General features: G+C 38.7%; 1 protein-coding gene across 4 annotated transcripts in view; it reads right to left on the bottom strand.

Moving 5' to 3' along the window:
- Positions 1-26,838, bottom strand: part of JHY (junctional cadherin complex regulator) — a 90,289-nt gene that overhangs the window by 4,364 nt on the left and 59,087 nt on the right. The gene's annotated exons all lie outside the window — the stretch shown is intronic.

Below are 26,838 nucleotides of genomic sequence, written 5' to 3'. Positions count from 1 at the left end.
TTACCAAAACTCTTCCATTATCCCAAACAGAAATTCTTTACGCATTAAGTATAAACTCTCCATTCCCTACCGCTACCCCAGCCCCTGGTAACCTGTATTCTGGTTTCTGACTCTATGAATTTGCTTATTCTAATTATTTCAAATCAGTGAGGTCATATAGTATTTGTCCTTTTGTTTCTGGCTTATTTCACTCAACATGATGTCTTCAAGGTTCATCCATGTTGTTGAATGTATCAGAGTGTCATTCCTTTTCTCAGCTGAATAATATTCCATTGTATGTACATGCCACATTTGTTTATCCATTCATCTGTTGATGGAGACTTGAGTTGCTTTCCTCTTTTGGCAATCATGAATAATGCTGCTATGAACATTGGTGTGCAAATATCTGTTTGAGCCCCAGCTTTCAATACATTTGGGTATTTACCTAGAAGTGTGACTGCCAGCTCACATGGTAATTCTATATACTTAACTTTCTGAAGAATCACCAAACTGTTTTCCACAGTGCATGCAATGTTTTACATTCCCACCAACAGTGAAAGAGTGTTCTATTTCTTCATAATCCTAATACTTTTTATTTTCTGTTCTTTTTTTCTTTTTAACAGTAGCTTTCTACTGGGTGCGAAATGGTATCTTGTAGTAGTGATCTGCATTTCCCTGCAATGTCTATTTCAGTCTTTTGCCCATTGTTTGTTTGTTTTGTCATTGTCCTGTAGGAGTTTTTTTAAATATATCTTGGATATTAAACCCTTATCAGACATATGGTTTCCAAATATTTTCTTCCATTCAGTAGGTTGTCTTTTTACATTCATGATGAAGTCCTTTGATGCAAAAAAGTTTTAAATTTTGATGAAGTCCCACTTACCTATTTTTTTTCTTTCATTGCTTATACTTTCGGCGTAAAGTCTAAGAAACCACTGCTTAACACATGGCCCTGAAGATGCTTCCCTATGCTTTCTTCTAGCTTCTATGCTGTCCTCTATGCTTTTATAGCCTTGGTTGTTATATTTAGGCCTTTGATCTTTTTTGAGCTAATTTTTGTATATGGTGTGATGTAGGGGTCCACCTTCATTCTTTTGCCTATGGCTATTCAGTTTTCACAGCATTATTTGTGGAAGTGAATATTCTTTCCCTACTGAGTGGACTTGACACCTTTGTCAAAAATCAATTGATCATATCGGTCCCTGGAGCTTCGGGTCTCTGTGTGGCACCTGGGACTTGGAGTCAGAATTCAGCAGCTGTGAGTGTTGGCATTGCCCCATGCAGCAACTAATAAAGAAGCTGAAGAGGAGATAAGACTTTGATTGGAGATATGAATGTAATGGACTTGGTTGAGACTGGAGTAGATCAGACTAAAAGGTAGAAGATATTAACTGTATTTTAAAACTTAGGCTTCTGTGTGGGACCAAAGGAAGAGATGTTTATTTGGTACAAAATCTGAATTTATATACAATTTAACTTGTATGGTCAGTGTACTCAAACACCATAATTACATGGAACCTTGAATAGGGAGTCAGATCTGGTTGATTTGTAAAGGGTAGCGTAAAACCCCAAGATATCCCAGAGCAATTTGGGAAGAGAATAAAAACTATTTGCGAAGCACCCTTGAGGGACTGGGGGAAAATGTGGAAATATTTAACTTCCCCAGGTGGGGAATTCCTGATATTCTCGCAAGCACTGGGAACTACCAGTTTAGGCTGAGCCCTTGATACTGGGGCTTGCCCTTATGAAGCTTGTTACTGCAATGGAGAGCCTAAGCCTACTTACAATTGTGCCTGGGACTTGGAGTCAGAATTCAGCAACTTAAGTGTTGGCATTGTCCCATGCAGCAACCCAGAGAACCTCTTTTGTTGCTCAGATGTGGCCTCTCTCTCTAAGCCAACTTGGCAAGTAAACTCACTGCCCTCCCCACTATATGGTACTTGACTCCCAGGGGTGTAAATATTCCTGGCAATGTGGGACATGACTCCAGGGGATGAGCCTGGACCTGGCAGCACAGGACTGAGAAAGCCTTCTGGACCAAAAGGGCAGAAGAGAAAAGAAACAAAATACAGTTTCAGAGGCTGAGAGATTTCAGATGGAGTTGAGAGGTCACTCTGGAGGTAACTTTTATGTGTTATACAGCTATTCCTTTTTTAGTTTTTAGTTGATCAAAATAGCTGGAAGGAAATAGCTGAAACTGTTGAACTGCAATCCATTATCCTTGATTCTTGAAGATGACTGTATAACTATATAGTTTATATGGTGTGACTGTGTGATTATGAAAACTTGTGGCTCACACCCCCTTTATCCAGTGTATGGACAAATAAGTAGAAAAATGGGGACAAAAGTAAATGAATAATAGGGGGGGAAGAACGGTATGGGATGTTTTGGGTGTTCTTTTTTACTTTTACTTTTATTTTTATTCTTATTTTTATTTTTTGGAGTAATGAAAATGTTCGAAAATTGATTGTCGTGATGAATGCACAACTATATGATGATACTGTGAACAACTGTTGAACATTTTGGATGACTGTATGGTATGTGAATATATCTCAATAAAATTGCATTTAAAAAAATCAATTGATCATAGAGTGAGGGTTTATTTCTGAACTCTAAATTTGATTCCATTGGTCTGTATGTCTGTCCTTGTCAGTGGCACACTGTTTTGATTTATGGTAGTTTTGTCATAAGTTTGAAAATTGGGACAAGTGAGTCCTCCAACTTTGTTCTTCTTTTTCAAGATGGGTTTGGCTGTTTGGGGGCCATTTCCCTTCCATGTTAATTTGATGATTGGCTTTTCCATTTCTGCAAAGAAGGCTGTTGGAATTTTGATTGCGATTACATTGAATTTGTCAATTACTTTGGGGAGAATGACATCTTAACAATATTTAGTCTTCCAATCCATGAACATGGAATGTCCTTCCATTTATTTGGGTCTTCTTTGGTTTCTTCTCAATATTTTGTAGTTTTCCATGTATAAGGGCTTTGCATCCTTTGTTAAATTTATTCCTGATATTAGATTCTATTAGTTGCTATTGGTAAATGGATTTTTTCTTGCTTTCCTCTTCAGACTTTCATTACTAGTGTACAGAAACACTATTGATTTTTGCATGTTGACCTACCTTGCCACTTTGCTTAATTCATTTATCAACTCTAGTAGCTCTGTTGTGGATTTTCCAGGATTTTCTGTGTGTAGGATCATGTCATCTGCAAATAGGAAAGTTTTACTCTTCCTTTTCATTTTGGATGCCTTTTATTTCTCCTTCTTGCCTAATTTCTCTGGTTAGAACTTCCAGTACATGTTGAATAGCAGTGGTGACAGTGGGCATCCTTGTCTTGTTCCTAATCTTAGAGGGAAGGTTTACAGTCTTTCACCATTGAATACAACGTTAACCGTGGATTTTTCATATATGCCCTTTATCATGTTGAAGAAACTTCTTTCTATTTCTAGTTCTCTGAGTGCTTTTATCAAGAAAGAATGCTATTTTTTTTGTCAAATGGCTTTTCTGCATCAATTGAGATGATCATGTGTTTTTTTTCCTTCATTCTATTAATGTGGTGTATTGCATTAATCGATTTTCTTATGTTGAACCACCACTGCATTCCTGGGATAAAGCTCACTTGATCATGGTCTGTAATTCTTTTAATGTGCTGTTGGATTCAGTTTGCTAGTATTTTCTTGAGGATTTTTGCATCTAAATTCATAAGGGATATTGGTCTACAATTTTCTTTTCTTATAGTATCTCTATCTGGCTTTGGTTGTAGGGTGATGTTGACCTCATAGAATGAGTTAGGGATTGTTCCCTCCTTTTCAATTTTTTGGAAGACTTTGTGCAGGATTGGTGTTAATTCTTCTTGAACTTTTTGGTAAAATTCTCCAGTGAAGCCAACTGGCCTTGGCTTTTTCTTTGGTGGGAGGTTTTTGATTTCTGATTGTATTAGTTAGGGTTCTCTAGGGAAACAGAATCAACAAGAGATATCTATAAATATATCTATAAATATAAGATTTATAGAAGTGTCTCATGCAAATGTGGTTATGCACAAGTCCAAATTCCATAGGGCAGGCAGCAAACAAGCAACTCCAATGAAGATGTTCAATGAACTCCTCAGGCAGTGAACTGGCAACTTCGATGAACATGTTCGATGAACTCCTCAGAAAACCAACTGGCAACTTTGATGAACTCCTCAGGAAATGCTTTGCTGGTTAGCCAAAGAAGAAGAGAAGGTCCTCTATCTCTCTTGCTTAAAAGTCTTCAACTGATTGGATTAAATCCAGCTGATTGCATTCTCTCACTGTAGAAGACACGCCCTTTGTTGACGTAATCAGTCACAGATGCAGCCAATCAACTGATTTAACAAACTAGCCTTCTGGTTTATTAACCAGCCATAAATGTCCTTGCAGTAATGGTTAGGCCTGTGCTTGCTTGACCAGACACTTGCATACCATCACCTGGCCAAGTTGACACATGACCCTAACCATCACACTGATTCAATCTCTTTATTTGTAATTGGTCTGTTGAGGATTTTCTATTTCTTCTAGAGTCAGTGCAGGTAGTTTGTGTGTTTCTAGGAATTTGTCCTCTCACTTTTCATCTACGTTATCTAATTTGTTGGCATAGAGTTCTCATAATTCTTTTGATTTCTGTGGGGTTGGTAGTAATATCCTTCCTTTCATTTCTAATTTTAGTTATTTTTTTCTTTTCTCCATTTTCCTTTGTCAATCTAGCTAAAGGTTTGTTGATTTTATGGACCTTTTCAAAGAACCAATTTTGGGTGTTGTTGATTTTCTCTATTGTGTTTTTAGTCTCTATTTCACTTATCTCTACTCTGATCTTTATTATTTTTTTCCTTCTTCTTGTTTTGGATTTAGTTTCCTCTTCCTTTTTTCTAGATCCTCCAGTTGTGATGTCAGGTCTCTGATTTGACATATTTCTTTTTTAAAAAATGTAAGCATTTAGAACTAAAACCCTTCCTCTAAGCACTGTCTTTGCTGCATCTCACAATTTTTGGTTTGTTGTGTTTCATTTTCATTCACCTCAAGACATTTCCTAATTCCCCTTGTGATTTCTTCTTTGACTTATTGGTTGTTTAAGAGTATGTTGTTTCATTTCCACATATATGTGATCACGTCTTCCAGTTCTCTGTTACTGATTTCTAGCTTCATTCCATTGTGGTCATAGAAGTTACATTGTATCATTTCATTATTTTTAAATTTATTGTGACTTCATTTGTGACCTGGAGAACGATCCATGTGCACTAGAGAATATGTATTCTGCTACTGTTGGGGGAAGTGTTCTATATATGTTTGTTAGGTCTGTTTGGTTTGTAGTACCATTCAAGTTTTCTTTTTTTTTTAATTGATCTTCTGTCTAGATGTTTGATCCATTATTGGAATTGGTATATTTAAGTCTCTACTATTAATGTAGAGCCATCTATTTATCCCTTTAAATCTGTTAATATTCACTTCATCTATTTTGGGGCTCTGCTGTTATGTGCATACATATTTATAAATGTTATCTTCTTTTTGAATTCACCCCTTTATCAGTACATAGTGACCTTCTTTGCCCCTTATAACATTACTTTTAATGCATTTGCATTTAGAAACTATAAGAAATAAAAATTGGAAAACCAAAAAATACAATAATACTGGCATTTATAATTACCCATATGGTTACCTTTAACAAAAGACTTTATTTCTTTATGCCACTTCAATCTACTGTCTAGTGTCCCTTCCTTTCAGTCAGAACAACTGCCTTTAGCATTGTTTGTAGGGCAGATCTAGTAGTGATGAACTTCCTTAGCTTTTGTATATTTGGGAATGTCACAATCTCTCCCTGATTTTGGAATGGTTTCACCCAATATAAAATTCTTGGTTGGCAACTGTTTTCTTTCAACACTTTAAATGTTTCAACACAGTGCCTTCTTGTCTCCATGGTTTTTGATGAGACTGGTAGTTAATCTTATTGTATACAACATTTTTTGCTTTTCCTTTGCAGCTTTCAGAAATCTCTCCTTGTCCTTTGCATTTGCCAGTTTGACTACTATGTATCTGGGCATGGTTCTCTTTGTGTGTATCCTACTTGGGGTTCATCAGGTTTCTTGAATGTATATATTAATGTCTTTCATTAAATTTGGGAAGTTTTCTGCCATTATTTCTTACACAATTTCTTCTGTCCCTTTCTCTCTTTTCCTTCTGGGATTGCCCTAATGTGCATATTGGTATGTATGATGGTGTATCATAGTCTCTTACATTCTGTTTACTTTTTAAAAATGCTTTTTTTCTTTCTGCTCTTCAACCTGAATCATTTCAATTTTCCTGCCTGTATGTTCACTAATTCTTTCTTCTGTCATATCCTATCTGCATTTGAAAGCCTCTAGGGAATTTTTCATTTCAGTTATTGTGGTCTTCAACTCCCACATTTCTGTTTGGTTCTTTTTTAAAATTTCTATCTCCTTATTGCAATTCTCACATTGTTTTCCTGATATCCTTTTCATTGTTTTCCTAATATCCTTTAGTTCTTTCTCCATGTTTTCCTTTATCCCCTTGAGCATATTGAGGATCATTCTTTGAAGTCTTTGGTATGTTCAAAGCCATCTTTGTTGATAGTTTCTGGATTTTTATCTTGCTCCTTTTGTTGGGCCATCATTTCCTGTTTTGTCTTGCAAACTTTTGTTGCACACGGTACATTTTATTTTTTTTTATTTTATTTTTTTTTAAATCATCATTTTATTGAGATATATTCACATACCACGCAGTCATACAAAACAAATTGTACTTTCGATTGTTTACAGTACCATTACATAGTTGTACATTCATCACCTAAATCAATCCCTGACACCTTCATTAGCACACACACAAAAATAACAAGAATAATAATTAGAGTGAAAAAGAGCAATTGAAGTAAAAAAGAACACTGGGTACCTTTGTCTGTCTGTTTCCCTCCCCTACTTTTCTACACATCCATCCATAAACTAGACAAAGTGGTGTTTGGTCCTTATGGCTTTCCCAATCCCATTGTCACCCCTCATAAGCTACATTTTTATACAACTGTCTTCGAGATTCATGGGTTCTGGGTTGTAGTTTGATAGTTTCAGGTATCCACCACCAGCTACCCCAATTCTTTAGAACCTAAAAAGGGTTGTCTAAAGTGTGCATAAGAGTGCCCACCAGAGTGACCTCTCGGCTCCTTTTGGAATCTCTCTGCCACTGAAGCTTATTTCATTTCCTTTCACATCCCCCTTTTGGTCAAGAAGATGTTCTTCGTCCCACGGTGCCAGGTCTACATTCCTCCCTGGGAGTCATATTCCACGTTGCCAGGGAGATTCACTTCCCTGGGTGTCTGATCCCACGTAGGGGGGAGGGCAGTGATTTCACCTTTCAAGTTGGCTTAGCCAGAGAGAGAGGGCCACATCTGAGCAACAAAGAGGCATTCAGGAGGAGACTCTTAGGCACAAATACAGGGAGGCCTAGCCTCTCCTTTGCAGCAACCGTCTTCCCAAGGGTAAAACTTATGGTAGAGGGCTCAACCCATCAAACCACCAGTCCCCTATGTCTGTGGTCATGTTAGCAACCATGGAGGTGGGGTAGGCGAATACCCCTGCATTCTCCACAGGCTCCTCAAGGGGGCACTACATCTTTTTTTTTTTTTTTTCCCCTTGTTTGTGTTTTTTGTTTTTTTTTTTTTTTTTTTTTTTTTTAACTTTCCCTTCTTTTTTCAAATCACCGCACACGGTACATTTTAATATTTTAAAGTGTTACCTATGGATTTAGTCCCTGAGTTGTCTTTTCCTTAAATTTGTATTCAGCTACTGATATGACAGATTTCCTTCAGTGCCAGGAGCTAACAAAAACAAACTGACTTCTGGGGAAGATGGAAGAGTAGGGAGCTCCAGAACCCAGACCCTGCACCAAAAACAACTATTAAACACACAGGAACAGTCTGAAACAACTATTTTGAAACTCCAGAGGGCAGAAGAACATTGTACAGCACTCAGGAAGAGTGGGAGAAAGAGGCTGATAAATTACAGTAAAGAAGTGTAAATCACTCTCTCTGTGCAGTGGCTACTGGTGCCCATCCCCCACTCTCATAGCAGGCTGCTGTGAGGTCCAGTCCCTGGTTAGCTGCTGCTAATAGAAAAGGACATAAAAATCCTCTTCCCAAGACAGGAGTGTGCACAGCTGATCACTGATCAAGGCTTTTGAGTAGCAAATTCAGATTGCTGGGTCCTGGCTCTGAGGGCAGCTATTGTTTCAATCTACCCTGGACAAAGGCAGTGGCAGACGTTGTTTTAACCCTCCCCAGACAGGGGCTGAGGTGGTGGAGACTTAAAGATGCAGGGCTTCCTCAGGGCTGAGGGAGAAAGTTAGCTGAAGGGCTGCATTTTCTGAACAGGCCAGGAAAGCTCAGCTACAGGGGAACTGTCAGAGAATTTTTGGCACCCTTCCTGACCCCCTCCACAGAGTACTTCGGAGCTAGTCTGCACCCCCTTTGTGAGTCCCTGGTCCTGTTTTGGCTGGGAAAGACTGAATTGGTAAGTCTTCACTGGAGTGACCCTCCTCCCAGAATTTGCCCTCCAGGCAAAAGCAGCTAGAGACAATGAAAGGAGTGTAAAAACGATAGAGGCAGACAGTGTGGGACAATGGCCTGCTGGAGAGGGAAGAAGAGAGGAAAACCAAACTCCTATAAACAGGGGAACTCCAAAACAACCAACAAGGACAAGACAGAGGCCCAGTAAGACAGGTAAAAGTCCTGCACAGTGCATTTGTTTTGGGTAGACTTTCCTGATAGGAGGGCTGAAAAGAAAATCTTTGTCTAATCACCAGCTGGTTACAACACCAGGAAACAGACATTCCAGAGAGTAAATCCCAGAGTTAACATTTTAAAATATTAAAGTGTACAGTACGAAAAAAAAAAAAAGTACAAGAAACAGGAAATGATGACCCATCCAAAGGAAGAAGATAGAGGATATAGCTACAGAAAATACCGATGAAGAAATAAAATATGTGAACATATTGAACAAAGCCTTGAAAAAAGTGATCTTAAGAATGCCTAAGGAGATAAAGGAAAGTACAGAGAAAGAACTACAGGATATTAGGAAAACAATGAAAGAACAATAAGAGAGTGTAAGTAAAGAGATAGGAATTTTAAAAAGGAACAAAACAGAACCACTACTGGAGTTAAGACCACAATAACTGAAATGAAATATGTCCAGGAGTGTTTCAAGAGCAGAATGGAGTTGGCAGAAGAAAGAATCAGTAAACCTGAAGACAAAACACTTGAAATAGTCAGGTTGAGGAACAGAAAGAAAAAAACAGAAAGAAAAAAGAAACATTAAAAGTGAAAATAGCCTAAGACAGCTATGGGACACCATCCAGCACAACAATATACACATTATGGGAGGCTCAGAAAGAGAGAAAGGGTCAGAAGGAACAGTCAAAGAAATAATGATGGAGAACTTTCCAAACTTCGCAAAGTCATGAATATGTAAATCCAAGAAGCTCAGAGAATACCAAACATAATTAACATGGAGAAAAACATATACTGATTACACTATCAAATGCAAAAGACAAGGAGAGAGCTCTGAAAACTGAAAGAAAAAAGCAATATATTAAGTACAAGGGAATCCCAATAAAATTGAGTGATGATTTCGCATCAGAAACTATGAAAGCAAGAAGACAGTAGGTTGAAATACTTCAAGTGCTGAAGGAAAACAACTGCAAACCAATTTTAAATCCGATGAGACTCTTTCAAAAATGAGGTAGAGATGAAGACATTCTCAGATAAACAAAAGCTGTGGGAATTCATCACCACTAGACCTGCCCTACAACAGTGCTAAAGGGAGGTCTTCCTTCTGAAAGGAAAGGACACTAGACAGTGGTTCAAAGCAGCATAAAGAAATAAAGACCTGCAATAAAGGCAGTTATTTAGGTAATTATAAGTTCCAGTATTATTGTATTATATTTTTGTTATGTAACCCTACTTCTTACTTTCTACAGGTGCTAAAAAGCAAGTGCATAAAAAGTAAAGATAAATCCAGGTTTTTGGACATACAATGTGCAAAGATATAAGTGGTAACCAGAACAAAAAAAATGGTAGGGGGACAGAAGGATAGAGGAAAAGTATACGTGCATGCTATTGAAGTTAAGTTGATATTAAACCAAATATAATTGTTTTATATTTAGGATACTAAATTTTAACTCAATGGCAACTGTTCTGGTTTGCTAATGTTGCTGTTATGCAAAATACCAGAAATGGATTGTCTTTTATAAAGGCGATTTATTAGGTTACAGATTTACAGTTCTAAGGCCATAAAAGTGTCCAAACTAAGGCATTAACAAGATGATACCTTCACTGAAGATCGGCTGATGGTGTCTGTGCTGGTTTGGATGTATAATGTCCCCCAAAACGCCATGTTCTTTGATGTAATCTTGTGGGGGCAAATGTATTTAGTGTTGATTAGGTTGGAACCTTTGATTGTTTCCATGGAGATGTGATTAGTAACACCTTTAGGGTGTGACCTGTGATGGGATTGTTTCCATGGAGGTGTGGCCCTGCCCATTCAGCTTGGGTCTTGATTTAATTATTGGAGCCCTATAAAAGCTCAGAAACAGAAGGACTTCAGAGAAGCTGCAGCTGAGAGGCATTCTGAAGACAGCTGTTGAAAGCTGAGGCTGACATTTTGGAGAACATCATTTTGAAACGCAATCTGGGAGCAAGCAGATGCCAGCCATGTGCCTTCCCAGCTAACAGAGGTTTTCTGGATGCGAAGGTACCCTATTGTTGATGCCTTACCTAGGACACTTTATGGCCTTAAGACTAAAATTTTGTAACCAAATAACCCCCCTTTATAAAAGCCAATCCACTTCTGGTGCTTTGCAAAATGGCAGCATTAACAAACCGGAACAATGTCGGAACACCTCTGTCAGCTGGGAAGGCACATGGCTGGCGTCTGCTGGTCCTTTGCTCCTGGGTTGTGTTTCAAAATGGCTTTCTCCAAAATGTCTCTGGGCATCTGTCACAGCTTCTCCCAGCTCTCTGCTTGGTTCTCCTGAGGCAAACTCTGGGCTTCATCTCTTAGCTTAGTATCTCCAAGTATCTCCAAGTGTCAGCAAGCATCTGGGTCTGTGTCAACTCTTAGCTTCTCTCTTAAATACTCCAATGAAGTAATCAAGACCCACCCTGAACAGGCAGGACCACACCTCCACGTAAATAATCTAACAAAAAGTATTACCCACAGCTGGGTAAGTCACATCTCCCTGGAAAACACTCAGTCAAAAGTTTCCATCCTAACCAAAAGACTAATAAATCTGCCTTTACAAGATTGCATGAAAGAACATGGGTTTCTTTAGGGGATATAATATATTCAAACTGGCACAGTAACCACGAGGAAAACAGATGAAAAATATATCCAGATAGAAATGAGAAGGCACTTAATACAGTATAATACAAGAAAGCAAACACATATAAAAGTAGGCTTTAATGGATGTAAGGGATAAAAAAGGTTTAAAACTTAGAAAGGCTAAATAGCAGAATGGCAGCAGAAAGACCTGTATTTTCAGTAGTGTCTTTAAATGTAAATGGATTAAACCCTCCAGTCAAAAGGCAGAGATTGAGAGAATGGATAGAAAAGCATGACCCAACTATATGCTGTCTGCACGAGACTCACCTTAAAGTCAAAGATACAAGGAAGTTGACAGTGAAAGAATGGAAAAAAAATATACCATGCAAGTAGCAAACAAAAGAGCTGTGGTGGCTATACTAATATCAGATAAAATAGACATTAAGTAAAAAACAGTTACAAGCAACAAATATGGTTGTTACATACTGATAAAGAGGACAATTCAACAGGAAGATATAAATGCATATATATTATAAATATATATGCACCTAACAGCAGAGCCCCCAAATACATAAAGCAAATACTGACAGATTTGAAGGGTTCTACATTACTAGATGGTTCTACATTAATATAGGAGACTTTAACACACCACTCTCAAAAATGGATAGAACATCTAGTCAAAAGATCAAGAAAGAAGTACAGGACTTGAATGACACACTTAACCAACAAACCTAACAGACATAAATAGATCGCTGCACCCGACAAAAACAGAATACACATTCTTCTTGAGTGCACTTGGATCGTTCTCCAGTATAGACCATATGTTGGGTCACAAAGCAAGTCTCAATAAGTTCAAAAATACTGAAATCATACAATGTATATTCTCCAACCACAACAGAATGAAACTAGAAATCAATAACAGAGAAAAGGAAATTTCGCAAATATGTGGAAATTAAACAACATACTCTTAAAAAACCACAGGTTAGGAGGAAATCAGAAGCAAAATTAGGAAATATCTTTAAGGAAATGAAAATGAAAATACAACATAACTTACAGGGTGCAGCAAAGGTAGTGCTGGGGGAAATTTTATAGCTCTAAATTAAAAAGGAATACAGACTTCAAATCAGAGACCTAACCTCAAAACTGGAAGAACTAGAAAAAGAAATGCAAACTAAACCGAAAGCAAGCAGAAGGAAGCAAATAACAAAGATTAGGGTGGAGATAAATGAAACAGAAAACAAAACAAACAAACAGAAGAACATTAGAGAATCATCAAAACCAAAAGTTGGTTCTTTGAAAAGATAAAAAAAATCAACAACTTTTAGCTAGACTGACAAAGCAAAAAAGAGAGAGAATAACAAAAATCAGAAATAAAAAGGGGACATTACTAGTGACCCTGCTGAAATAAAAAGGACTGTAAGTGGATACTGTAAACAACTGTATGCCAATAAATTAGATAACCTAGATGAAATGGACAAATATTTAGAAACACGTCAACAACCTTTATTGAGTCTAGAAGAAACAGAAGAGCTCAACAGACCAATTACAAATAAAGAGACTGAATCAGTTACCAAAAACCTCCCAACAAAGAAAGCCCAGGACCAGAAGGCTTCACAGGGAACTTCTCCCAAACATTCCAAGAAGACTTAACTCCAATTCTGCTCAAACCGTTCCAAAAAATTGAACAGGAGGGAAGATTCCCTAACTCATTCTATGGGGCCAACATCACCCTCATATCAAAGTCAGATAAAGATAACACAAGAAAAGAGAAAACTACAGACCAATAGCTCTTATGAAAATAGATGCATAAATCCTGAATAAAATACTAGGAAACTGAATCCAAAAGCATATCAAAAGAATTATATACTATGATCAAAGGGGATTTATCCCTGATATGCAAGGTTGGTTCAACATAAGAAAATCAATTAATGCAATACCTCACATTAACAGAATGAAGGAAAAAAAACACATGATCATCTCAATCGATACAGAAAAGGCAGTTGATAAATTATAGCACCCATTCTTGATAAAAACACTTAGAACTCCAGGAATAGAAGGAAACTTCCTCAATGTGATAAAGGGCATATATGAAAACCCCACAGCTAATATCCTACTGAATACTGAAAGAGTGAAAGCTTTCTCTCTAAGATGAGGAGCAAGACAAGGAGGCCCACTGTCATCACTGTTATTCAACATTGTGCTAGAAGTTCTAGCCAGAGCAATAAGGCATGAAAAAGAAAGAAATGCATCGAAATTGGAAACAAAGAAGTAAAACTTTCCCTATTTGAAGATGATATGATCTTACATGCATAAAATCCTGAAAAATTCACAACAAAGTTCCTAGAGATAATAAAGGAAGTCAGCAAAGTTGTAAGGTACAAGATCAACACCCCAAAACCAGTAGTGTTTCTATACACAAGCAATGATCAATTGGTACAAGAAATCAAGAAAAAAAATTCATTCACAATAGCAACCAAAAGAATCAAATAACAAGAAATTAAATCTAACCAAGGATGTAAAGAAAACCTGTAAACAGAAAACTACAGAACATTGTTAAAAGAAATTAAAGAACATCTAAATAAATGGAAGGACATTCTGTGTTCATGGATTGGAATACTAAATATCATTAAGATGTCAATACTACCCAAAGCAATTTGTAGATTCAATGCAATCCCAATCAAAATTCAACATTCTTTGCAGAAATGGAAAAGCCAATCATCAAATTTATATGGAAGGGTAAGGGACCTAGAATAGCTAAAGCCATCTTGTAAAAAGAAGAATGAAGTTTTAGGACTCACACTTCCTACTCCTAAAATTTATTACAGGTCTGAACAGCTGGGGAGTGTCAGTGCGCTACGTGCCTGTGACCATGCCCGCGGGCATCCCCTAGTCCACCTACCTGAAAATGTTCGCTGCCAGCCTCCTGACCATGTGTGCAGGGGCCGAAGTGGTGCACGGATACTACCAGCTTGACCTGACAATACCTGAAATTCCACCAAAACATGGAGAACTCAGAATGGAGCTTTTGGGACTAAAAGAGAGACAACGTGAACCTCAAATTTCTCATCAGTAGAAACCTCAAAATACAACTATACTAAGAATTCTGTTAATAATATTGTAAATCTTCAATATGTATTTTTGTTTAACTTATTGAAAGTCACACTACCTGTCCTTAAGCACCTAACACAATGTTAACTGAAGGATGAGGTGCTCAGTAGATATTAATGGATACAATGAGATTTAATTATTTTGCTAATATTTCTTAAAAATTGCCAAAGCTTATATCACCAGCTTCCTAAATGTGGCTTGGAAGATAGTCTTGACTATTATGTGAGATGGAGTATTACAAGGTCTTGTGCCATTACAACTCTGGTTTATTTCTCTGAGTAAGCTTTGAATATAATGGTGAATGGAAATTATAAATTAACCATAATAAAAATGACATTGACAATGAAACAAAATTTATTACAAAGCTACAGTAATCAAAACAGCATGGTACTGGCACAAGGACAGACATATAGAAAAATGGATTTTTGACAAGGTGGCAAAGAGTACTTAATTGGGAAAAAATACTCTTCCACAAATGGTGCTGGATCTCCATTTGCAAAAAAAAAAAAAAAAAAAAAAAATGAAGAAGGACCCTATCTCATACCATATAGAAAATTCAAAATGGATCAAAGACCTAAATATAAGCCAGAACTGTCAAACTCCTAGAACAAAATGTAGGGAAGCATCTTCAGAACCTTGTATTAGACAATGGTTTCTTAGATTTTTCACCCAAAGCACAAGCAATGAAATAAAAAAATAGATAAATGAGACCTTTTCAAAATAAAAAAAATTTGTTCCTCAAAGGACTTTATCATGAAAGTAAAAAAGACAACCTACACAATGGGAGAAAATATTTGGAAATTACATATCTGATAAAGGATTAATATCCAGTAATATAAAGAAATTCTTCAATTCAACAACAAAAAGACAACGTAATTAAAAAATGGGCAAACAACTTGAACAGATATCTCTCCAAAGAAGATATAAAAATGTCCAGAAAGCACATGAAAAGATGCTCAACATCATTAATCATCAGGGAAATGCAAATCAAAACCACGAAATATAATTTCAGACCCATTAGAATGACTGCTATTAAAAAAATGGAAAATAACAATTGTTGGAGAGGGTGTGAAGAAATAGGAACACTCATTCATTGTTGGTGGCAATGAAAAATGGTGTGGCCACTGTGGAAGACCATTTGGCAGTTCCTTAGAAAGCTAAGGAACCATATGACCTGGCAATCCCACTACTAAATACATACCCAAAATAATTGAAAGCAGGGACTCAAGATATTTGCACACTGATATTCAAAGCATCATTATTCACAGCTGCCAAAAGAAGGAAGCAACCCAAATGTCCATCAACTGATCAATGAATAAATAAAATGTGGTATATACATACAATGGGATATTATTCAGCAGTAAAAAGGAATGCAGTCCTGATACAAGCAACAATATGGATGAATCTTGAAGATATCACATTGAGTGAAATAAGCCAGACACAAAAGGATAAATATTGTATGAGCTCACTGATTTGAAATATTTAGAATAAGCACATGCATAGAGTCAGAATCTAGAATACAGGTTCCCAGGGGATGGGGTAGAAATAGGGAATAGGAAATTAAAGCTTAAAATGCACAGGGTTCCTATTGGAATGATGGAAATGTTTTGGTAATTGGTGGTGGTGATGGTAGCAAAGCATTGTGAATGCAACTCACAGCATTGAAATATATATCTGAATATGATTTAAAGGGGAAATGTTAGATTGTATATATGGTAACAGAATAACATTTTTAAAAAAAATCCAAGGAACTACACTACACAGTGAACCCTAAGTTCAACCATGGACTTTAATTAATATACAATTATAAAAATGTGCTATCATTAATTCCATACCAATGCAAGGTGTTGGTGGTGGGGTGGAATATGGGAATTCTGTATTTTATGCATGATTGTTCTGTAAACCCACAACTTCTCTAATAAAGGAAAAACAAAGAAACAAAAAACAAAAAAGAAAAACCAACCAATCAACAGAAAAAAAAAAAAAGCTCAAACTGTTACAATCTTTGTAAATTGGCTCTGTATTGGCTAGTGCCCTCCTTCAGAGTTTAGCCCTCTATCAAGAAGATCAGCCCAAGGCAAAATTGAGGTACAGGTCCTCTCCATCTTTTCTGAGAGTGCATCTTGACCTGGGCTTGTGCTTACTGGTGGATTTAGGGATTCCCTCATTTACAGGAATTTGAATGTCCCTTTATTCCTTATGAAATAGATTTTCTCCCCCTCCAGGGTGTTCTAGTGTATGATTTAAAGCAGTTAATCCTTTGCCCCAGACCATTTTGACTTAATTGTTTCTTACACAGTACTTCTTTATCTGTCTGCAAGCTGCTTCTCCCTGCAGGGCAAGCTCTGGGAGGGTGAGCCCCAGATGAGTCTTCTGGTTCAGTCTTTCAGGCTGTCCTCTTAGCAGGTAGCACAGACATACAGCCACTTGAATATGTGTATAGGGGTTACTCTGCTCCCTCCAGAACAGGGCCAGGGACCCACAATGGGAACACAGGCTGGCTCCCCACTATGCCAGGGAAGGGGTGCTCGAGGGACCAAAAAAGGCTCCTCGAGCTTCTCCTACCATTTTTAAAGCTGCAATTTCTTGATTCATCACTTGCCCAGTTACAGCAACAGTTTAACTGTTTTCTGGAGTTTTGAGGAAGATGACTTTGCCAGTTTGGGCTGGTTGTTCAAAGATTCTGTCATGGAATGGCACCCTTGAGCAGGCCACCGTCTTTGTTGACCATTATTAATGTTTTTAACACATTATACCACTTGACTGCTGCTGTTACTATTATGTCCAGTCTTGTACAGTTCTCTAATCCAAAGTATTTCCCTGGAAGAAGCCATCTAAATGAATCAGGTAAGCACATTATTCAGAGACAGTGTACCCTGTATCAACCTGTCATAGCATTGCCCATTAGTGACACTACAGAATAGAAGAAGGTAGCAACTTTAAAAATTTTACTGTTGATTCTTGGAGAAAAAAATAATTTTAAAGGAGAAACAACTATTTATAATTCATTTATAATATTCAAAAGAAAGCAATCCTTTAAGGGTCTTGGGTGTACCCACTGAGAAACTCTCTCTGCTTAGTGTAATTTTGGGTATTTTGATAGGCACAACAATTTTCTATGACAGCTCTTCTTAGTATTACACATTTAAAGGGACATAGCCACATTGTTAGACAATTTAATTATTAATTGTTAATAATCACTAATAATTCTTATGATGATGCTTGAGCATAATAATAAGCAGCAAAAATATGAATGCTATCTTAATAGATTAAGAATTGCATCAAATGCTCTTGAGGGGGGAAAACCAAATTCTTTTTTCTTTCAGTTGGTGAATTAATTTGGTTTCCTTCCTTGGGAAGGGTAGGAAAGACAACACCAAAGAGATGGTTTGGGTGCCAGTAATTATCTTAGGGCACATCTTTGTTGTTGCTTAGAATGGAGAAAGAATAGCCATATTGAAGATATTGTACTGAGCATGATACTACTTGTTTATAAATTAATGAAAAGACATAATATTTTCACAAATTTTGAAAGCTCCTTTTAATTATTATTTTGTCCTAAGAATATAACGTATCTAATATGCCCTATTCTAAGATGTAATTTGGCAGATGTACTCTGGGCACTTAAAAAAATGAATGTTTCATCATATTAGATACAATTACTGCATAATTTCCCGCCCTTAAAAATGAATTTATGTACACACATTGTATCAACCATTATAGGAATGTGTTCTACTCACAGTGGTCTATTGACTGGCTACACAGAGGTCATCACCAAATCAGCCTCTCCATTCCCAACTCATAGTGTAGAGGCTTGAAAGTGAAATACTCTTTTCCTTAGATTCCCTAGCACTGAGCTTTGGCTCACAAGGTAAAAGTGCAAGTTTGCTGGGGTAGAAAATGTTTCTTGGAAAGCTTTTAATTGGGCTGTTATAGCCCCTCCCCTTTCCTTTTTCTTGTCTCAATTGCGGATGTGATGGCAGGAGCTGTAGCAGCAATCTTGCATCCAGGAGGAAAACAAAAGAATAAAAGAATCACACAAACCATTGGTTCTGATGTTTTGAGCTGTGATGTTTTGAACTGTGCCAGCAGCCACCTACTTGTGGATTAATTGTATGCTAGAAGAATGAATCCTTATTCTTGAAGCCAGTATAAATGGTAATTTGGTTACTTGTAGCATTATTTCAAACATCTCAGTTCTATAATATCATTATTAGAAAGGGTCAAAATCATGTACCATAGGGACACCACTTCTACACTGCTAAGATTACAAGTTCTGTAAGTAAATAGAATTTGCCCAGTTAGAATGTTAAACATTTATAGTCAAACTCTTTTAGTGCCTCTAATTCTAAAAGGAAAAGAAGCCTTTGGACTAAAATAATTAAAAAATCAGTAACATTAAAGTATGTATCAGAGAAACATTGTTAATTGAGGGGTGTTTCAAAATCATAAGTCTTCTTTAAGAAAACAGTCATCCAGCTCTTAATCTATTTGCTCCTACTTATACAAAATTGTCCATTTGCTACAAATTATTTTGTAATTTTTACCAAGTATTTTTGTATTACCCTGTATTTCCTAGGCACTGTTTTTCAAAAATGTGATTTTTATGCACAACATTCTATTGTCTAGTTATAGTTGAATTAAAACTATTCCTCTAAATGTTGAACATTTAAGACATCCTAAGGATGAGCTCTCTTTGTGGGCTACTCTGAATATTTCTTTGAAATAAATTTATAGAATTTATTGAGACAAAATGGTGAACACATTAAAGGCCATCAATTAACACTGCCATTAGCGTGTAGAAGGATGCTCTTTTTGTCTAAACCATAATTACACTGGGTATTATAACATTTTAAAACCTTTGCTAATTTTTAGTAGGTGAACGAATGTAATTATCTTATATTCTGCAATGGCAAATTTGTGCTTTCTCTCACATATGCCTTCCGTACCATTGTTTTGCAATCACTGAATTACTATGTCTTTGCCAAAGTGAACCGGTAATGGAAAAGAAGGAAAGAAACCTGCTCATATCCAAGTCATAAATCCAATTTGTCCAAAACTGAGAAGAAAGAAGTGATCAGTGCCCAGATATCACATCCTTAGCGTGAAGCAGCTTAACTTTTAATTATCCCACTAACTCACAAAAGCCACATTGCGAAGCATGAATAATTGCTCATTGCTCTCTAGTCATAGTTCTCACTATCACCTTGAATAAATGTCTTGGCTACCAAGGAAAAACAGAACTGTATGATGTATTGACAGAAAGGGAAAGAGTGGGTCCCTAGGGGCCACCTCCACATGCTGTTGACCCCTTTACAGAACAGAATGAGCTGCTTACAGCTCCTAATGGAGTGTGTTGAGTGACTGGCAAATCCTGAACTTGCTTAGGCATGGCTCAAATTATCTTGATTGGTTCTCCGTGCTGCAATTTTGTTTGATCTCTGTTTCTCCATCAAAAGTCTTTTTTTTTTTTTAATAGCTTTACTGAGATAATAATTCCAGTACCATAAAATTCACCCATCTGAAGTGTACAATTCTATGGTTTTTGGCATACTCACTGAGGTGTGTAAACATTACCACAATCTAACTTTAGGACATTTTCATCACCTCAAAAAGAAACCCCATATCCATTAGCAGCCACCCTTCATTTTCCTTCCTCCTCCCAGCTCTAGGCAACCACTAATCCACTTTCCGTCTCTTCAGAAATCTTCTATAGTAAAATAATCCCAACTTACTTTGATTTACCCTCCTTGGCTGTCACAAGATCAAAAGGTCACATATAGCACAATGCCCCCCCCAAAAAAAAAAAAAATTAAATGAACAGTGATGGCCCATTAAGTCTCCAAATACAGGGGGAACAAACTGGAAAATACAGACATGTTCTCAAATCCCTGCCAGGATTTGCTGCTGGAGTCTTTGCATAAGATAAGCAGGGGACATGGAGTGACCCTGCTCCCATCCATTGCTGAGACCAGACCCGCCCCTAACTGGTGTTCGTAGTTGTTCACTTAGCAGAGGATGGTGTAGGGCTAATTAATCACAATCCTTCTAAAGCCAGAGGAGTGATTTTTATTGTAAACTTGGGACTAAGTGTGCCTGAATGGAAAGGACATTGACTGTTCTGTGAGGACTTGTTTCCACTCCAAGGAGCTGTGTCCTGCCGCGAGGGACACTGTAGGATTATTCTCTGGAACATTCCTCAGATGCGTAGGTGTGAGAAAGTTACTGAAAAACAGGACAAGAAAACAATGCCTCCAATACTAGGTAACAGCAAGCGGAGGAAATTTGCTCTGTGGTTGCTAAACTTAATCCCAATAAACCTCTTCTTGGAAGCAGTCAAGCAGCAATACCCAGATTGCCTGGGACAACAAACACGTGAGTTAATTACTTCAGTCTGCTGTCAGTGACCTCCTTAAGCGGTTATTTTGTTATGAGTTGTGACAGATATTCTCATCCGGCCCATTGTCCCTTGCGCTATGTTAATCTATTGCTGTCTGACGTTTGGATTTAAGGGCATGGACAATGGCTTATATTCACACATCAGTCACAACAGAGCTGCCAGGAGAAGAGGAATGGTGCCTGGGCCTATTAACTTTACAAATCCTCCAACTTGTAACGTGATTTAGTTGGCTTCTCTTGGAAACCATGAGATTGGATGTGACTAATAAAATGGGCATGACCTGTGTAACGATTCCCTCCGTCTGGGGCCCCAGCTACCTGCTGGCCTATACAAATAGCTCAGTTCTAAATCACTTTAGCTTCTGCAATGGCTTAAAGGACAAAGAGTGCTTCTGTGTATTTGTCAGGGGTGGGTTGAAGGTGTTGGGCTGAGAAAACGGATCCAAAGGGAGGGATTTTCCGAGTCAGAAAGAGGGATTGGGAGGCAGGAACCACAAGTTCTCCTTCGTCGTTTTCCCTCCTCTCCCATGTACTTAGATTTCTGTGCTATACCCTGGAACCAGGGTCCTTCCCTCTACCTTTCCTCAGTAAAACACAATTTCAGAAGGATTTTACTAACAGGAGGAGGAAGGCAAAGGGAAGTAGCATTTATTTGCTGTCTGTTCTTTCCTAAGGCCTAATCTAAGGTTTTCCTATATTTCATTTAACTATCACACCAAATGTACCAAAAAAAAAAAAAAAAAGGAACAATTCTGATCATGCACTGAGGAAATAGGGGCTCAGGTGAATTAGTAAGCTTGCCCAAGTCCCAGAGATATTATGAAAACTAGGGAATTACTGAGTCCATGACTTCCACTAAAGCCTGCTTACTAAAAATTCAGTCTAAAAGCTTACATTTTCAGCAACAATCCATGGTTGGCAAGACCCGCTAACCCAGAAGGTTCCCTGCTGAGGTAGTGTGTTTGAGCTATTTTTAGGCCCTGGAAACCCATAAGCTCCAGAGTGAACAGGCGGTTGAGAATATGTTGGCTCCAAAATTCTGAATACATTTCCCCACAGACACAGTATGTATGGTGGTTGGCTTCCCTGTCTACTCTATGAAATCTATTTTGTTCTGAAGTATTTGAAAGAGGACTAACAGTACCTCAGAACCTCCCTGCCATGGAATGAAACTCCTGTGGAAGAAGTCACCTGAGACTCCAGAAACACATTTTCCCTTATTTCCAGAGGAACTAGGAGTTCTCCCACCCCCGAGCCACTTGCTGTGGTTTCCACAGCCCGGATAGTGATTGGGGACCCCAGAGGATGGAGGGCTGAGGAAGTGGGGTCAGAGTGAGGAGTTCTGAGAGCTCTGGGGTGGGGGTGTGTGGAAGAACTGGGGCAAGGATTCCAGGTTGTGAGTGAGCTTGGGGCGCCCAGAAAAGGGAGGGGGGACTCCCAGGTGGGGAGCTATGGAGTGTGGCTTGGGGGCTCTGTACCCCTCACCCTCTCAGGTCATGCCCCAGCCCCAAGCTGATCCTCTTTTCCTTTTCTCTAACACGATCCACTGTCTACTCCAGTCCAGCCTCCCCTCCTCTTCAAGACCACCCCTTTTCTTTTTCTCTGAGCCTCATGGGAGCAGTCCACTGACTTCTTAATCCCCCCTAACTTCTTGGAACATCTTGCATCTGCCCTGTACACTGTAGCCAGAGTGGGCTCTCTAAAATACAAACCTGAGCAGGTTTAAAATTCTTCAGTGGTCTAAAGACTAAAGTTCTTCTCCTTAGAATGATAAGCAAGGTCCCCTAAGGCCTGGCCCCTAACGGCCTCTCTACCTCCGCTGCACAGCACTCCACACCTTGCTGTTCAGTTACGGCCACGCTGACAGGTCAGGCTGTCTCAAGCTTCAGGACATTTGCTCTTGCTGGTCCCTGTCTGAAAAGCCCTTTCAGTCTTTCTTCTGCTCACTCTCAAGGGTTCTTTACACTCAGTTCAGAGTTCATCTCCTGAATGAATCCCCAGGCTGAGTTACATTACATGCCCTCCTTCGTGCTTTTCTACCCTGCCCGTGCAATCCTCTTTTTACTTTCCTTTTTTCTTTAGCTTGTGACATTGTATTGAGGCCATTTAATCCATAATCATCTCCTGGGGAAGGATCATGGCTCATTCATTGTTGCATCCCAGCACCTACCACAGTTTCCTAGTGGGAATTCAACAAATACAGGCTGAATTGAACCAAGGAAGGATCTGCTTAGTTTCGTAGCGCTGCCTGATAGCAGATGTCCTTCTGGACTCAGGCGCTCATTTCCCCAGCTATGGGGTTTGCAAGTGGCTCACGGTTCCTCCCCAAGAACTGTCCTCAGCCAAATGGAGTTGGTTTGCCGAAGTTTACAACCCCTCCCTGGGAGGCAGCTGGTATCTCATGGCTGGACAAACAAAAGCCTGGGTCCCTTGCCTTCCTAGGGCCATCTCAACTGCAGAACCCACATCTGACTGGCTAAGCCTTCTCTTGCAACTGCATCACAGTTCACCTTTTCTCCTCCGCCCAGTCCTGCCTCTCTCCCTCCCTTATGACGGCTGTTCCGGAGGGCACTTCTCAATAAACCTGCACACAAATCTCCTTTTCAGAGTATGTTCCTGGGGAACCCACCTGATCACAGGTCTACTGTTTCCAGTCGGGTCTTCACCTGCTGCACTGTAAAACACAATGCAGTTTCTAGCTTTCTCCTTACTATTTGACACAAGACACAACTGATCTTTCCCAAGGGGGTTTTATTGGTGTAACAGTGGAGAAATGCACAGGACATAATAAAGCTCCTTCCTATGCTCCTTCATCTCTTCCCTCAAAACCTTCTTGCTTAGAAGGTGAAGCCTGTTGGTTAATGACAAAAGGGAATACATACAATATGTGAGACACTGTTCATTTAATCTTTTTTTTTTTTTTTACTGTCCTCATCTTTTTTTTTTTTTAATTGAGATTGTTCAGATACCATACAATTATCCAAAGATCCAAAGTGTACAATCACTTGCCCCTGGGTACCCTCATACAGCTGTGCATCCATCACACTTAATTTTTGTTCAATTTTTAGAAACTTTTCTTTACTCCAGACAAGAAATAAAGTGAAAGATGAAAAAAGAAAAAAAAGAAAAGGAAACTCTAATCCTCCCCTATCCCTAACCAACCCCCCTCAATTGTTGACTCCTAGTATTGATATAGTACATTTGTTACTGTTTATGAAAAAATGTTGAAATACTACTAACTGTAGTATATAGTTTGTAATAGGTATATAGTTCTTCCCTATATGCCCCTCTATTATTAACTTCTAATTGTATTGTCATACATTTGTTCTGGTTCATGAAAGCGATTTCTAGTATTTGTACAGTTGATCATGGACATTGCCCACCATAGGATTCAGTTTTATACTTTCCCATCTTTTGACCTCCAATTTTCCTTCTGGTGACATATATGACTCTGAGCTTCCCCTTTCCACCTCATTCACACACCATTTGGTGCTATTAGTTATTCTCACATCTTGCTACCAACACCCCTGTTCATTTCCAAACATTTAAGTTCATCCTAATTGAACATTCTGCTCATACTAAGCAACCACTCCCCATTCTTAAGCCTCCTCCTATATCTTGGTACCTTATGTTTCATGTCTATGAGTTTACATATTATAATTAGTTCCTATCAGTGAGACCCTGCAATAATTGTCCTTATGTGTCTGGCTTATTTCACTCAGTATATTGCCCTCGAGGTTTTGTCATCAACCCATTTTTTTTTTTAATATGGTTTTGTTCACTCACCATACATTCCATCCCAAGTAAATAATCGATGGTTTTCTGCCTGGTCATACATTTATGTGTTCACCACCTTCACAATCTATATAAGAGCATCTACATTTCTTCCACAAGGCAGGAGGGAGAGTCAAAGAAGGTAGAGAGGCAAAAGAAAGAGGGAAAAAAAATGACAGCTAGGAAGCAGCAAAAGGAAAAATAACCTTGAATCGAAGTAGAATAAAGAATCAGACAATACCACCAATGTCAAGTGTCTAACATGCCTCCCCTATCCCCCCCTCTTATCTGCATTCACCTTGGTATATCACCTTTGTTACATTAAAGGAAGCATAATTCAATGATTCTATTAGTTACAGTCTCTAGTTTATGCTGATTGCATCCCTCCCCAATGCCTCCCCATTTTTAACACCTTGCAAGGTTGACATTTGCTTGTTCTCCCTCGTAAAAGAACATATTTGTACATTTTATCACAATTGTTGAATACTCTAGATTTCACCAAGTTACACAGTCCCAGTCGTTATCTTTCCTCCTTTCTTGTGGTGTCTCACATGCTCCCCATCTTCCTCTCTCAACCGTACTCATAGTTACCTTTGTTCAGTGTACTTACATTGTTGTGCTACCATCTCCAAAAATTGTGTTCCAAACCACACACTCCTGTCTTCTATCACCCTGTAGTGCTCCCTTTAGTATTTCCTGTAGGGCAGGTGTCTTGTTCACAAAGTCTCTCATTGTCTGTTTGTCAGAAAATATTTTGAGCTCTCCCTCATGTTTGAAGGACAGCTTTGCTGGATACAGGATTCTTGGTTGGCAGTTTTTCTCCTTCAGTATCTTAAATATATCACACCACTTCCTTCTGGCCTCCATGGTTTCTGCTGAGAGATCCGCACATAGTCTTATTAAGCTTCCTTTGTATGTAATGGATCGCTTTTCTCTTGCTGCTTTCAGGATTGTCTCTTTGTCTTTGACATTTGATAATCTGATTATTAGTGTCTTGGCGTAGGTCTATTCATATCTCTTCTGTTTTGAGTACGCTGCGCTTCTTGGATCTGTAATTTTATGTCTTTCATAAGAGATGGGAAATTTTCATTAATTATTTCCTCTATTATTGCTTCTGCCCCCTTTCCCTTCTCTTCTCCTTCCGGGACACCAATGATACATACATTATTGTACTTTGTTTCATCCTTGAGTTCCCGGAGACGTTGCTCATATTTTTTCATTTTTTTCTCCATCTGCTCCTTTGCATGTAGGCTTTCAGGTGTTTTGTTCTCCAGTTTCTGAGTGTTTTCTTCTGCCTCTTGAGATCTGCTGTTGTATGTTTCCATTGTGTCTTTCATCTCTTGTGTTGTGCCTTTCATTTCCATAGATTCTACTAGTTGTTTTTTTGAACTTTTGATTTCTGCCGTATACATGCCCAGTGCTTCCTTTACAGCCTCTATCTCTTTTGCAATATCTTCTCGAAACTTTTTGGATTGATTTAGCATTAGTTGTTTAAATTCCTGTATCTCAGTTGAAGTGTACGTTTGTTCCTTTGACTGGGCCATAACTTTGTTTTTCTTAGTGTAGGTTGTAATTTTCTGTTGTCTAGGCATGGTTTCCTTGGTTATCCAAATCAGGTTTTCCCAGACCAGAACAGGCTCAGGTCCCAGAGGGAAGAAATATTCAGCATCTGGTTTCCCTGCGGGTGTGTCTTAGAAAATTGCTCCACCCTTTGATGCCTCGGGTCACTGTGCTTTTCTGCCCAGCAGGTGATGCCTGTTAGCCTATAATTCTTGACTGGTGTGAGGAGGTATGGCCTTGTTCCCCCAGGCTCTGGGGTCTGGTTCTGAATGGAAAGGGCCCCACCCCTTTCCTCCTAGAGACAACAGACCCCCAGGTGGAGGTCATTAGCATTTCAATGGTCTTGCTCTCTGCTTGTTGTGTCTCCACCCTTCCCAGAGTCACAGCCCTGGAAACTGAAAATGACTGGGGCTTTCTCCACTGAGCCGAAAAAGAAACAGATAGTCCCCTTCAGACCCAGTCCAAGGCGACCCTCCGGCTCTCCCAGGTCAGTCGTCACCCAAAGGCTCTGTCTGTTTTTTGGGGATGCGTACCTGTAGTGAGCAGTTCACACTCGCTACTTAAAACCCCAGTTGGAGCTCAGCTGAGCTGTATTCGCTTGCTGGGAGAGAGCTTCTCTCTGGCACCACGAGGCTTTGCAGCTCGGGCTATGGGGGAGGGGGTCCCACGACTTGGATC

Source organism: Choloepus didactylus, chromosome 6, assembly GCF_015220235.1.
Source record: "Choloepus didactylus isolate mChoDid1 chromosome 6, mChoDid1.pri, whole genome shotgun sequence".
In the NCBI taxonomy this organism is placed as follows: domain Eukaryota; kingdom Metazoa; phylum Chordata; class Mammalia; order Pilosa; family Megalonychidae; genus Choloepus; species Choloepus didactylus.
This window is presented reverse-complemented; position numbering and strand designations above follow the sequence as displayed.